This window comes from Ceratotherium simum, chromosome 13 (assembly GCF_057802395.1).
Source record: "Ceratotherium simum simum isolate JZ-2026a chromosome 13, ASM5780239v1, whole genome shotgun sequence".
NCBI classification, from domain to species: domain Eukaryota; kingdom Metazoa; phylum Chordata; class Mammalia; order Perissodactyla; family Rhinocerotidae; genus Ceratotherium; species Ceratotherium simum.
In genome coordinates this window covers 25,761,914-25,776,727 of record NC_141912.1, presented here as the reverse complement: position 1 = coordinate 25,776,727, position 14,814 = coordinate 25,761,914, and the positions used below count along the sequence as shown (strand labels likewise).

The 14,814-nt window shown below is 39.0% G+C and overlaps 1 non-coding gene across 1 annotated transcript; it reads left to right on the top strand.

Moving 5' to 3' along the window:
- Positions 1–11,009: 11,009 nt before the first annotated feature.
- TRNAA-AGC (transfer RNA alanine (anticodon AGC)) lies at positions 11,010–11,082 on the top strand. The gene has a single exon. It is a non-coding gene; the product is annotated as a tRNA-Ala (tRNA).
- Positions 11,083–14,814: the final 3,732 nt, after the last annotated feature.

Sequence of the window (14,814 nt, the reverse complement as noted above, 5' to 3'; positions counted from 1 at the left end):
GAGCAATTTTTTATTCTGTGTTTTCACAGTGGCCTCGCATAATGTCATCTTGTTAAAGAGAAAGCAGAGGTCAAGTGCACTAAGAAAAGAAACACAATGTAAAATTAGTAGATGTGCCAGATAGAGATTTGAACTCATCCAATATTTTCTGAGCATGGTAAACTCAGGTTTGTACTTTTTTGGGCTTCAGTGCTTTGAATAAAATAAGTGGAGAAGAAATGTACATTATTCAGAAACCACAAGCTATACCATATTTTTGCTTTTCCTCTCCATCGAAGGAAGAATCAGAAGAAATTTCTCTTCCAACTTTGTTCTCTGAAGGTTGCCCAAACAGAGTTAAGGGGGAAGAGGCAGTGTAAAATCATTGATTCTTTTAATCCTCCAACAAATGTTTCTTGAGCACACATCTTATTATTGGACTGTTCTGGGTACAGTAATTCAACAATGATTAAAACACAAAAATTCTCTCCCTCCTGGAGCTATGTCCTAATTGGAAGGAGTGGGAAAAATAGACAAGAATCAAATAAGAAAAATGCATAATAGCTAGGTGATAATGTTTACTGTCAGGTAATCATTTGGCAGTAAAGGGGGTCTGGAGTGTGGAGGTGGAATGTTCAGCTTTCAGGGGAAAAGTGAGGAATGTGGTCACCTTGAAGTTACCTTCTAGTATCTCATTCTTTCTGGCTTGATGAGGTCCTTGTTCCCAAAGGTTGTCTAACACTGTCACTAGAGTGATTTTTACCTATCAAGGCAACTGCGGGTTGTGAAGACTTTTTGCACATGAGGCAGGTGGGCTTAGTTGGATGAATAGTGGTACCTGATAAATCCTTGACGTGTTTGTTCATATGGAAAATGAGAACTAAGGGATCGTCCATGTGGAGCAGAGTTACTTTAAAAGGAACTGAGTAGTAAGCATTAAATACTGTTCTGGTTGCCTTTTCTGTGTAGAATTCTGGCCCCCTCACAGAGAGCTGTATCATAGATGCTTGTTAGAAGTATAACGAATGGATTTACAGAGGAGATTAGAATCCACCAGGGTTCTCTTCTAGGGAAAAATAGCCTTCCCTCTAAAGTTTTACATAGTTCCTGGGTCAGAAAAGAACCCTAAACAAGCTTGAAAAATTGAGTGTTCTCCAGGAAAAGTAGGAAGTCCTGGTGTAGAAGAGCATAATCTGAGCACATAGCAGAGTCTCAGCACACGGGTGAGTGCTCAGGAGGTCAAATGTTTGAATAGTGAATCTGACCAGAATGTCCATTGTAGAGAGAAACAACTTGGTGTCATATCCACCATTTGAAAGTCATATGCACCAGAGTTGTTGTCTATTGACCTCAAAAATGAAAGGAAGGAAAGAAACTTATCATGTCTTTCATGATGGAGGAAAACCTTTTCTCATTATTTCTGACTCACAATCTCCAAATTTCTGATAGATTGTTAAAATGAGAAGGGATTCTGACCCCTAGAGCATCAATGTTTTTATTGTTTATCTTTCCTGACCATTCCTTAATTTCTTTAAAATTAAGTGCTGAGTAAACATTCTGATTTCCAGTTTCCAATGGTCTCTTAAAAATTCTTCCTCCTCATAATCCTACCTTATTCTTGTCCCAGGATCCTAGTGTCTTCCTATGCCAATGCTACCTTTTCCTGGAAGATAGGAGGAGGGATCAAGTCCTACCCAGTGACCTGGTCCACATTGGGAGGGGATAGTGATACAGATGTGAGGCCCAGAGAGGCTGCTCCACCTCGTCCTCCTAGGTGGCATTATTTCCAAAATCAGGTAACAATTGCAACCTTGTATTTATGGTAAGATACAAGATATGTGGAATCGTCTCAGAATTCCAAGTGGGAACCCCACCCAGCTGGGACATTTACTTACCTTCTGGCAATTCAAGATAGTGAAACTGTTTCAGAGCTTGATGCTCCCATGGTGACATATTATAGGTCTCCCTTTCCCCACATCGTGACTGAAACAGTAGTTTTTCACTGTCCTGTTGCTATGTTCGTGTTTAAGATGCTCTGTTCTCGGTCGGATCCTCTTCAGGGGCAGTGAAGTAACCCTGTGGGACAGAGTTAGACCCATAAAATCGGTTAGGGCACTTGTCTAGAGTGAGCACAGGTCAACAAGAGGGTTAGAGCATGGGAATTAGGTCAAATGTTAGAACAGCTTCCTCGTACTCCAAACTAGTGGAAAAGATACCCGTTTTCTCCAGTTTCGCTCTTCATTTCTTCTTGAGAGGCACCTGCAATCCTCAGATCTTCTCTCCTGAGCTCAACTCCAGGAAATATTGGACCTCTTTAAAAAGTGGCAATTTATACATTTCTGGTTCTTTTCCTATTTTAACCCCAAGTCAGCTCAGGTTCAGTCTTTGACCAATACTCCCTGTTTATGGGCTAAGGACAAGGAAGAAAGACCTGACAAATGCTGTGGAGAGAGTAAGCATCATCTCTATGGGGCTGTGCTGGGGCATTTTCTTCCCAAGATTCACAGTTTTGGTCTACTTGGAGGATGGACCACCCATCCCTGTTTTCTGACCAGAGAGACCCTGAAGAAAAAATTGCCTCTCCACTACCATGTAATTGAGATTTCTGGGGTCATTTAGTCTAGGAATAGACAAGGAAGTCAGGTGAGGGACTCCTAGAGAGACAAGAGATACAATACAACTTGTGAGTCTGCCATCTCAGAGATACATGAATCTTGAAGGAGATCACAAAGTCCCAACTGACAAACAAAAGAATATTGTGAAACCAGGACAATTCTTAGGGAAAACTCCTGAAAGAAGAATAAAAGTAAGGTCTTTGTGAGGTTCTTCCTTAAGGAGATTCTTTACCCATCTGCTGGGACCAACCATCACAGTACCTGGAAGGACAATGCTGTTCAAAACCTTCAGAGGTGCCTGCAAAATTATGAAACAACCAGGTGGTATTTAATTTACACACATAGAACCCCAGATATAACTTTTCCTCTTTGCAGAGACAGCTGAAATCTGATTAAATTTTGAAAAAAAAAAATCCCAACAGGTAACATTGGAAAGGTATTTCATCCCCATTAGTGATCCGAACCTGGTGAGGCTGAAAAACATGAAGGGAAGAGAAAGAGGGTCATGATTCTGCCATGCTGAGTGTGGAACAGTCCTTGCATTTTTCTCTTCTCTGAAAGACTTTCCTCTCCTTCATTCTGAGCTAAAGCACCTTCAGATGCAAAAGAGTCCTATGGATGATGCTCTTTGAGACTCTGTGAATGGGTCGTCCTTCGGCAAACCCAACATTTGGTTAGGACAGTTGTGCATGGTTTTCAAATGAGATGAAAAATTTCTTACATTTTGTCTCTGCTTTGTGTATCTGGTAACCGGGTTCCATGTTGGCTAGTTCTCTAGCTGTCTCCAGAGGCCCTTTCTGCCAGCTCCTGAATAACATCTCTTCTAATCTTGACTCAGACTTAGTAACGTGTCTGCTTCTTGGCATTCATACCCCAAATCAAATGTCCCTTTGCTACAGAGACCACCTCCCTAGCTAAAGCCATGTACTCAGTATCTATCACATCAACTTATGCCATCTTCCTCATTTTCACAATGTGCTTTAGAAAGTGTCTTGTGAAGTTTTTCTTTTTAAATTTTGTCTCTCTCCTCTAGAAAATGAGATTCTTTAGGCTCAAATCATTGTTTTGACCTCATTGCCTCAAGTTAAGCCATACAATATGGTTTCTAACTTACCATGCAGCTAATAAGTAACGAGAGGGAATATCAGATCAAATACAAATTAATAGTTCAATAAACCATCTTATCACACTTGCAAAATCTTCATCTCTGCATCTGTCAATTCATTTTTCTCTTTCTTTGTGCCTTGTCCAATGTTTTGAATTTTACGAATGAATGGCAATTTGTTTGCCATTAAAAATATAATAAAAATAAAAATAATTTTATCTTTCCCAAACAGAATTTTCTATTTTCTATTTAGGAAATAGCAAAAGTGTAAAGAGCACAAAGGTTTAGGACTTCCCTTATAACCCAGACACAGCTGTTACTCATTTGAATGTTGGGTGAAAACTAGAACAGAATTCACAGCCTGGTTCCTTTTACATGCATTTTCTTTTAACCATTTTCTTCCATGTGGATCCTTAATTTCCAGTTTCTTTCTATTCTCTAATAGGGAAACCTGAAAATGGTCCCTTATATTCTACTTCTTCAAGAGAGTACCAGGATGCAGAGGGCTGGAGGATTTGACTAATGAGGCTTGTGAGGATTTTTACACTAAGTTGAGCAGAAATCTTTAACATTCTGTGAGCTTGGAAGCTGGAGGGAGGAAGGGGAGACAATAGTCACATCCAGAATGGTGACAGTGTAGACAGAGCTGTAGCCCTTACAGGATAATATATCCTTGAAAACACTCTATTCTTTGTGGATTTAGTGACAAAATGGTGACATAGCTGATTATGGATTGTAGGATTCCAACTTTGTCTCCTAGATTTTCTCTTAGGGAGTGGAAAACAGATGATGTAACGTTTCATTTCTTATTTACATGTTACCAAAATGACCCACATAAATGGATTTCTGAAGGTTAGCTTGTCCAGAATTTCCTCTCTCAAGGTAAGACTGTCCTGCTGCTTCCCCTTAAAGGCTCCATGAAGGGAGGTGTCTGCAGGCTAGAGAGCTGTAGTGGTTCCTGGGAGATTCTCTCTTTCCATTTTCTGTCCTCTGAGCCTGTGAGAGAAGGATGACAACAACTGGGGCCTTGGAATACAGGCTAGAAAGATTGAAAAGGAATGAAAAAAGAATCTAGACACAAATACTCTACTTGGAACCTTGGATAAAGTCATTTTGCCTGGAAAATCATATCTTATTTGCAATGAGCATATTCTATTCCTCCGGTTTTCTTTCTGTGTTTCAAGAAGACTGTTACTACAAACTAAATGAACAAATCATCAGATGGCAAAAGACCTTCACTAAATTTTCTCCTCACACCTTGAGAGCAGTTTCCTGAAAGGCAAACTATACTCCACATACAAGAATTCTTTCAGCACCATATGCTAGAAATTGTCTAAGAGTTTATTAATATTATGATGCAAGTTGTTTGATTTAGCTTTGCAGCTAACCTGAATATAATTTTTCCCATTTTACAGATGAAACTGAAGCTCAGAGGAACTGAAACATTTTTCTCAGGTCAAAAGGCTGTTAGAAGCAAAACCAGATACGGAGAGCTGATTTTTTCCAAGTTACCAATGTGAGCTTTTCCTTTAACTGAGTTCATAGTCTCACCATCTGTTTTTCTCCATACCAGTTTATTCGTTCATTTGTATAACAAATAATTCTTTTTTTTTAAATTTTTTGTTTATTGCAGTAACATTGGTTTATAACATTGTAAAAGTTTCAGGTGTACATCATTGTACTTCTATTTCTGCATAGATTACATCATGTTCACCACCCAAATACTAATTACAACCCATCACCACACACATGTACCAAATTATCCCTTTCACCCTCCTCCCTCCCCCCTTCCCCTCTGGTAACCACCAATCCAATCTCTGTCCCTATGTGTTTGTTTATTGTTGTTATTATCTACTACTTAATGAAGGAAATCATACGGTATTTGATCTTCTCCCTCTGACTTATTTCACTTTGCATTATACCCTCAATGTCCATCCATGTTGTCACAAATGGCTGGATTTCATCGTTTCTTATGGCTGAGTAGTATTCCATTGTGTATATATACCACAGCTTCTTTATCCATTCGTCCCTTGATGGGCACTTAGGTTGCTTCCATGTTTTGGCTGTTGTGAATAACGCTGCAATGAACACAGGGGTGCATGTACCTTTGCAAATTGGTGTTTTCAAGTTCTTTGGATAAATACCCAACAGTGGAATAGCTGGATCATAAGGTAGTTCTATCCTTGATTTTTTGAGGAATCTCCATACTGTTTTCCATAGTGGCTGGACCAGTTTGCACTCCAAATGTGTTAATTTATTCTTCTTTTCATCAGATATTAATTCAAAAATCTCTTGTGTCTGTCATCCAGGTTTAAGACTTCTAAGTGCCTTTGACTCTTTTTTCTCCCTCAAATCTCTACACCCAGTGTCTTGACAAATGCTGTAGAACATTCCTGCAAAACATATCCAGGATCTTTCTCTTTCTTGTTATTCATCATCCTTTATCCACTTTTTGATGTTTCTGGAAGATATATCCTGTGTCAGGCTGTGTATTGGGCACTGGAGATGCAGATTCATGCTACTGCTAATCTCAGGAGTTAACAAGATATACCTCAATCTTTTAATATCTTTATAACTTCTTTTCCTTTCTCTCCAATTCTGATTTACCCATTTCCAAAGTCTTTGGCATTCAAAATTAAAAAGGTTTCCTAAAATTTTACTTTGATCATGTAAGCTATTTGCCTGGAATTTTTCAAATGTTCTTAAGCCTCCACAATATTCTCCTCAACATATCTTCATGTGTCCAGGCTGCTTAGTTACTATTTCCCTCCATGTCTATTTTTCACACAGACACACACACACGCACGCATGCCCGCATGTACACGCACACACAGTCTCACCCCTCTAATTGAACAGGAATTCCTATATCTTATGTTCACTCCATACAACGTTCACTTCTCATCTGCACTCCTCAATGTCCTTTTTTTATTCCTTCACTCTGATATGATCCCGTCTCTTATTTCCTATGGCTCTTCTCTCTAATTTTTTGTATGTTTTGCTGTTCTTATCCGGTGTGCGTATGTAATCGCTCAATGACGTGCTTTGCAAGGATGGAAGATGTACCTCTAGAGGTAGACTGAAGCATGAGTTTCTGTAGTGTAGTGGTCATCACGCTTGCCTAACCCAGGAGAAGTCCTTGGTTTGAAACTGAATGGAAACAGGGAGTGCTTCCTTATGCCTTCCAGAATTCAGGAGAAATCACTCCACAGCTCTCTTCTTCTAGAAGGCCCCACGTAAAAGGGACTAGTGATAGTCCCACTCATATCATTTTTTGGTTTTGTTTTTAAAAACAGATAATCATCTGGAGATTGCTGTGCTACATTAGCGAGGCAGTTCTGGGTGAGTCCTCGCGACTGAGACGTGGTCTCTTCTGTCCCAGAAAATTTTAAATGGGAAATGCTGGCATTGCTAGAGTTTTCCCACAGCTACTTTCTCCTCCTTTCCATCGCAAAGGAATGGGTAGCCCCCGAGCTGTTGCCCCGGGTCATCTTTGAGAAGATGCGCTCTTAGTGGAGTCCTGGATTTCTATTAATGGCCTTGATATTTCCTGTATTTTGGGCTGCCCAGAAGAGTGAATAAAATAGTGGAGACTGGTACAGTGAAAAACTGAAGGAGGAGAAAGAAAGAAAGGAAAAGAACAAGGCTACTGAGCCAGTAGGGAAAAAGGCATGGGAGGCTGCTGGGAATTAGTTCAGGTAGTAGAGTGCTCGCTTAACATGTAGTAGGTGGTGAGATCGATGCCCACATTCTCCGGGTTATACTATTTAGACCTCTGATCTCCAGAATATCAGGGAATTTGGGCCCTTGGCTCCTTTATGGGCAAGGATGAGACAGCGCTGCTCTGCCTCTTACTGGCCTTCTGTATGGGGACCTATTCTCAGCTTCTAATTTGTTTTCTGTTTCTTCAGATGATCTGTGATCTCCAGGAACATACCTAATTGCTCTTTTTCTCCCTTTTTCTTCTGTAGGTTGGCCCTAAATGCGGCACAGTCCTGAGAAGTGCAGGGCAGAGCAGGGTATATAACACCCTAGCTTTCCTGTCAGTGGACTGAAACCGGGAGGTCCACTTAACCAGAAAATATTGGAAAAGACACTGTGAAAAGCAAACGCATCAAGTTGTTTGTGAACTCCTGGATGCACTTGTGAATGTGAAGAAGTGGCTTTGATCCTAAACACCAAACCATAGACTTTGAAAACTGGAGTAAGTGACAGCCCAGTGACCAAGTCCACACTGGCCACTGGGTTGCACACACTCCAGAAATCTCCAGATAGTATGGTAAAGGCTTTGAAAATGGAATGGACTTTGAAACTACAACACATAGAAACCTGATCAGTACTTGGAACTCAGAGCTTCAAAACTCATCAACAGGGGCCGGCCAGGTGGCACAAGCAGTTAAGTGGCGCGCTCAGCTGCGGCGGCCTGGGGTTCGCAGGCCCGGATCCTGGGTGCGCACTGACGCACTGCTTATCAAGCCATGCTGTGGCAGCATCCCATATAAAGTAGAGGAAGATAGGCACGATGTTAGCTCAGGGCCAATCTTCCTCAGAAAAAAAAGAAAACAAGAGGATTGGCATTGGGTGTTAGCTTAGGGCTGATATTCCTCAGAAAATAAATAAATAAATCAATAAACTCATAAACAAAAGCTGATAAACCAGAAAATAAAAATAGAAAAACCACAATTGTAGTTTCAGATATGAGCACTTCTCATTAATTGATAGATCTAGTAGATAACAAATCAGCAAACACATTGAGAAACTAAACACCACCACCCACCCATGGATCTAATTGACCTTATAGAGCAAAATCACAATGTAGGTAGAAGGAAGGGCCAAAGATTGAGAGAAAAACAAAATCACATCAAAACTAAGAAATCAAGAATGTAAGAAGCAGAAGCAGAAGAGTGACATGAATGAAACTGATCATTTAGAAAGAGGTGTTTAGCTGTCAATGCCAGGGAGAGTGAAAGTGGTGAAACTGGAAGGGGATGATCCCTTGTCCATATTTATACTTCTATATCTTTAAGTCTAGGACCATCAGATTCCTTCTGAATCACCTGAGCTACTGTAGTGCCTGGCAGAGAGCAGCTCTCCAGTGAGTATGTACTGAATGAATGGGAGGAAGTGATAGATTCAAAAGAGTTGCACAAGAACACTATTCAGTATTTGGCAAGTCATGGGTGTGATGTTTGAAGGAGGACAATGAGTTAAAGTTGACTTGGAAGTCTAAGTCCAAAAGGCCGACCCGGGAAGGTTGGGAATTAGATATCTGGTGTATGGATGAATTGGCTACTGTGGTGAAGAAGAGGCAGAGAGCAAATGAGCCGGATCCGAGAAGGAGCTCATGTTTTGAATCTGAAAGTCTTCTCTATTCAGGCTTTGCCACTTAGTGGCTCTGGGACCTTAGGAACATTACTTAACATATCTGAGCCTTCATTATACTGGAAAGTGTTTATTATTATACATAGTTTTGTTGCCTAAATTCAATTGGATTATATGAGATAATCTCCATAAATCTCTTGTACAGTTAATGACACATAAGGCTGAAAAATACTTATGAATTCAGTTGTGTTTTTTGTAGAGAGATTGTTTCTAGTCATGTGGATGCAAATGGAGACATAGAGTAAGACAGAAAAGTATGGACTGGAGACATACTGAAGGACTATTCACTCAGTTAGTTGTGAACTGGGCACCTCCTATGTTTCTTTTGAACAAAGAGTATCATGAAAAGTACTAAGAGTGACTGAGATCTCTGAGGGAAAATCTAGATCATTGGAACACAAGAGGGGAAAAGAGCAGCAAAAGACAGATACTATTGTCTCTGTTCCTGCAGGCCAGAGGGTCAGACTGCTGGGTGAATACTGGAAAGATGTGACTCCACCCTTCCTGGGTGTGAAATCCTTTCTGTGCAGCACTGGTTTATATGGGGTGATTTTCAGGTAGCATTGATTGTGTTCTTTAAGTGCTGGAAATTGATAAGGCAGTTGCACTTAGAGAATAAGATTTGATATTTTACTTTGAATGTGTGCAGGTCAGAAGGGATTCTTCTCTTAGTGCAGTTAGTAGCACATCAGTCTCATAACCAGGAGGTCTGGAGCTCTAATCTTGGAGAGGATTCATGTCTAACATGATATTGGTTTATGTAGCACATTAAAAAAAAAAAAAAAAAGATTGAAAATGGAACACAGAGTAAAGACAGCAAAAAAAAAAAAATCAAAGCAAACAAACAAACAAATCCCACCATCAGTAAACCATTTGTAGTTTGGCCCTGTCCCCACTGAGAATGGTTAAATCACCTCCCAGTGTTTTGACAAAATAGGTGGTGAAGAAAGTTAGACTACACTGGAAACTGCAAGCTATATTATATCATCAATCTTCTTCTCCATCTGATGAAGGAAGTAGGGGAAATTTCTCTTCCAGCTTCATGTTTTGAGTCACCTAATCTGCAGTTGTAGGCTACAGGAAGTGAAAGTCACTCATTCATTTATTCATCTAACAAATCTTTCTTGAGCACATATCCTGTTTGGGGCTGTGCTTCAAGAGTGAAAAAAAACACAAAAATTCCCTCCCTTATGGACCTCTATCCCAGTTGGAGGAACTGGGAGGAAAGAGACAAAAATCAAAAAAGAAAAATGCATGATAAGCTAAGTGATAATGTTTACTGTAGGGGAATCATTCAGTAGTAAAGGAGGTTGGGAGTGTGCAGATGACATGTTTATCTTTCAAGGTAAGACTCAGGAAAATTGTCACCTTGAAGATATTATTTAGTCTCTCCTTCCTCCTCTCTTACTGGGATCCTTGTACCCAAAGTTTTTCTAATGCTTTAACTAGAGTAATTTTTACCAATCAGGGCAACTAGGGGTTATGAGAGCTTTTTACAAATAGGACTAGTTGACTTAGTTGGATAAATGATGTTACTTGAGGACTGGGGTAGTAAATCCTTTACAATTTTCTTTACATGGAAAATGAGAACTGTAGGATTCTCTGGGTGGATTCACAGTACCTGGAGCAGGGTCAGAGCAATGGCTACTATTTGTTATTGTTTTTGTCTTGTTTTTAAGAAACAGATAATCATTCCAAGATAGCTGTGTGTGTTAGGCAGTCTATTCTTGGTGAGTCCTCCCCAGAGAACATGTTCTCTTCTGTCTGGAAAATTTGAAATGGGAAATGCTGGCAGCACTAGAGTTTTTCCATGCGAATTTCTCCTTTCCCTCGCAGAATAATAGGTAGCCACCGGGCTCTCACCCCTGATCATCTTTGAGAAGGGGCAGCATTAGTCAAGTCCCGGGAAGTTGTAAAAATAGGAAGGTGATGGGGAATTAGCTCAGGTGGTAGAGCGCTCGCTTAGCATGTGAGAGGTGGTGGGATCGATGCCCACATTCTCCAGTTCTTATTATTTCCACTTTAGATCTCCAGGTGACAACCTCGAATCTTCCAACCTATTGAAAGAAAAGACAAAATATTAGATACTTTGAACACAGTAGGAAATTGGACACTTCTCTCATTTATGACCTGTGGGCAAAATGATGAGTTGCTCTGCCTCTTATTGGCCTTCAGTATGGAGGTCTACTTTCAATTTATACTTTGTTTTCTCTTTCTTCAGAGGAGCTGTGATCACAAGGAACATACACAAATGATCTTTTTCTCCCTCTTTCTCCTGCAGCTTGGCCCCGAAAGTGGCAAGTCCTGAGAAGTAAAAGACAGAGCAGGGAAAATAACACCCGAGATTTCATGTCACTTTCAGTGGACTGAAATACCGAGTCCCAGGTAATCAGAAAATATTGGAAAAGACACTGTGGAGAGCAAACACATAAAGTTGTTTGTGAACTCCTGGACACACCTGCGAATTGTGAAGAAGTGACTCTCATCCTAAACCACATGCCATAGATTTTGAAAACTGAAGTAAGTGATAGCCCACTGCCCAAGTCCACACTGGCCACTGGGTTGCACACACTCTAGAGATCTCCAAATAGTATCATAATGGCTTTGAAAATGCAACGGACATTGAAACCACAACACGTAGAAGTACTTGAAACTTGAACACAAGGCAGTCAAGTGCCTGTATAAACAAAAATGGCAATATTCTCTGTAAGAGTTGAATGAGACACAAAGTCTTATAACATAATAAAAAAAAATGGCTAGGTTATAATCCAAAATTATTCAGCATTTGAAGGAGCAAGAAAATCTTAATTCACTTGGAAAAGAGAATCAACAGATACCAACACTGATATGACACAGATGTAATCATCTGACAATACTTTAAAACAATGATTATTTAATGTTCTGAGAATTAGGGGCAAGAACTCTTTAGAACAAATAGAATGTTAGAAAGTCTTAGCAAATAATGGAAAGATATAAATTCAAATTGAAACTTCAGAACTGAAAAATGTATTAAGCAAAATTATTAACAACAGCACTAGATTGTCTCAATAGCAGAAGGAGATGACTGAGAAAAAGTCAGTAAATGTGAAGATAGAACAATACTAACTACCCAATCTAAATGACAGAGAGAAAAATGTATTTTAAAAGATGGAAAGAGCCTCAGGGACAAATAGGAAAATAAACATCTTATATTCACATCACTAGAGACCCAAAGAAAAAGAGAAAGAGGCCCTTGAAAAAGAAAAAAAACAAACATTTGAAATATTAATGTCTGAAAACTTTCCAAATTTGGCAAAAGACGTAAACCAGATTCAAGAAGTTCAGCAAACCTCAAGCAGGATAGACCCAAATAAATGCACGCTCAAACATATCACTTACATAGTAGGAAACAAAAGAAAAAATAAATTCTTGAAAAGAGCCAGAGGAAAACTACAATCTGAATGATTGTGGATTTCCCATCAGAAACCACGGGAGGCCATAAAGGAATGAATAACATTTAGTAAATGCTGAAAGAGAAGACCTGTTAACACAGAATGCTAAGTATAGCAAAAGGTGAAAGAAATACATTCTCATTTGAAGGTAAACTGAGAGAATCCATTGCTAGTAGAAGTGCTGCTATTGAGACAAGAAAAATGATACCAGAAAGAAACTTAGAATACCATGAATGAAGGAACAATAGCAGGGATAGGAAATATGTGGGTAAATATCATAGACTACTATTCTTCTCATGATCTCTTTAAAATATGTTTGATGATTGAAAGTGAAAGTTATAACATTGATGGAGTTTTCATTGTATCTAGAAGTACTATATACATAACATAAAGGGGTTATGGTAAAGGGACTAAATGGTGGTGAGCTTTGTATATTCAACATGAATGATAATTTATTGATTCTAAGTACACTGTGAAATGTTGTGTGCATCTAGTAATCATGAGACCACATACTAACAAAGTTTAAATAAGCCAAAAGAAGGTAGAAAAAGAAAAAAAGAAGTATGAAAAACAAAGGGAACAAATCATTAATAATTAAATAGTACATCTACATGCAAACTTATCAATAATAAAATTAAATGTAAATAATCTAAAAACATCAATTAATCATCAGAAGTTGTCAGAATGTATTAAAAATAAATATTCTGACTATAAGAAACTCATCTTAAATATAGTTATATGTGAGATTAAAAGTTACATACATTAAAAGTTAGATATAATTGAAAACAAAGAATGGCAATAGATACACCACACAAGTATTAATCAAAAAAAGCTAAAGTGGATATATTAACATCAGACAAAATAGATTTCACAGCAAAGAAAATTTCTATGTATAAAGAGAGATGGTATATAATTATAAGGTGTCAGTTCACGAAAGAAATATCTGTCCTAAATGTGTATGTCTCTGGTCACAAAGCTTCAAAACTCATTTTAAAAAGCTGATAAATCTGAAAAGAAAAATAGAAAAATCCACAATTACAAGTGCAGATGTCAACACTCCTCTCTCATTAACTGATAGATCTTATAGATAACAAATGGGAAACAACATTGAAGAGCTAAACACTATCCCTCCATGGATCTAATTGATCTTATAGAGCAAACTCACAATGTAGGTACAAAGAAGGGCCAAAGATTGAGAGATAAGCCAGATTACATTGCAACTAAGAAATCAAGAATGGTCAGAGTGCGGAAAAGTGACATGAATGAAACTGATATTTTAGAAAGGAGTATTTAGATGTAAATGTAAGGGAGACTGAAAGTGATGAAACTGGAAGTGGATGGTCCCTTGTCCATATTTACCCTTCCATTCCTTGAAATCTGGGGCCATCAGATTCCTTCTGAATCATCTGTGCCTACTACAGCACCTGGCACAGAGCAGCTCCCCAGTGAATATATACTGAGTGAGTGGAAGGGAAGTGAAAAATTCAAAAGAGTAGCACAAGACCACTGTTCAATATTTTGCAAGTTGTGGATGTGGTGTCTGAAGGAGGAAAATGTGTCAAGGTTGATTTGGATGTCTAAGCCTAAAAGACTGGCACAGAGGAGGTTGGGAATTAGATATTTGGTATATGGATGAGTGCTACCTGGAGAAGAACAGGCAGAGAGATCCTGAGCTAGAGCACAAAAAGTGCTCAAGTTTTGGAATCTAAAAATCTGCTTCTCAATTCAGGCTTTGCCACCCAGCAGCTCTGGACCTTAGGAACATTACTTAACAGATCTGACCTTCCATTATACTGGATAGTGTAGATTATGATACATAGTTTTGTTGCCTAAATTCAGTTGGACTATATGAGACAATCTCCTCAAATCTCTCAGTATAATTAATGGCACAGCGGGCTAAAAGAATCCGGGGAGACTTTTATTACATTCATTTGTGGCTTTTGTAGGGAAAATGTCTCCAGTCCTGTAGATGCAAGTAGAGATATAGAGTAAGACAGAAGTATGGACTATAGACAGACTTGAAGACTATTTAATTGCTCATTCATTCAGTCAGTCAGTTGGTCAGTCATTGCACTGTGCACTGTGCACTTCTTGTGTTTCTTTTCAACAAAGGAGACCATGGAAGCTGTAAGATCGACTGAGATCCCATTGCCAGGAGGAAACCACATCATTGAAAACAAGAGCAAAAAAGACAAGCACTATTGTCCCCACTTCTGCAGCCCAGATGGTCCTATTGTTCAGTGAATACCGAAAAGTGAAATACTTCTGGTGCAGCATTGATTTCTATGGAGTTATTTTCAAGTAA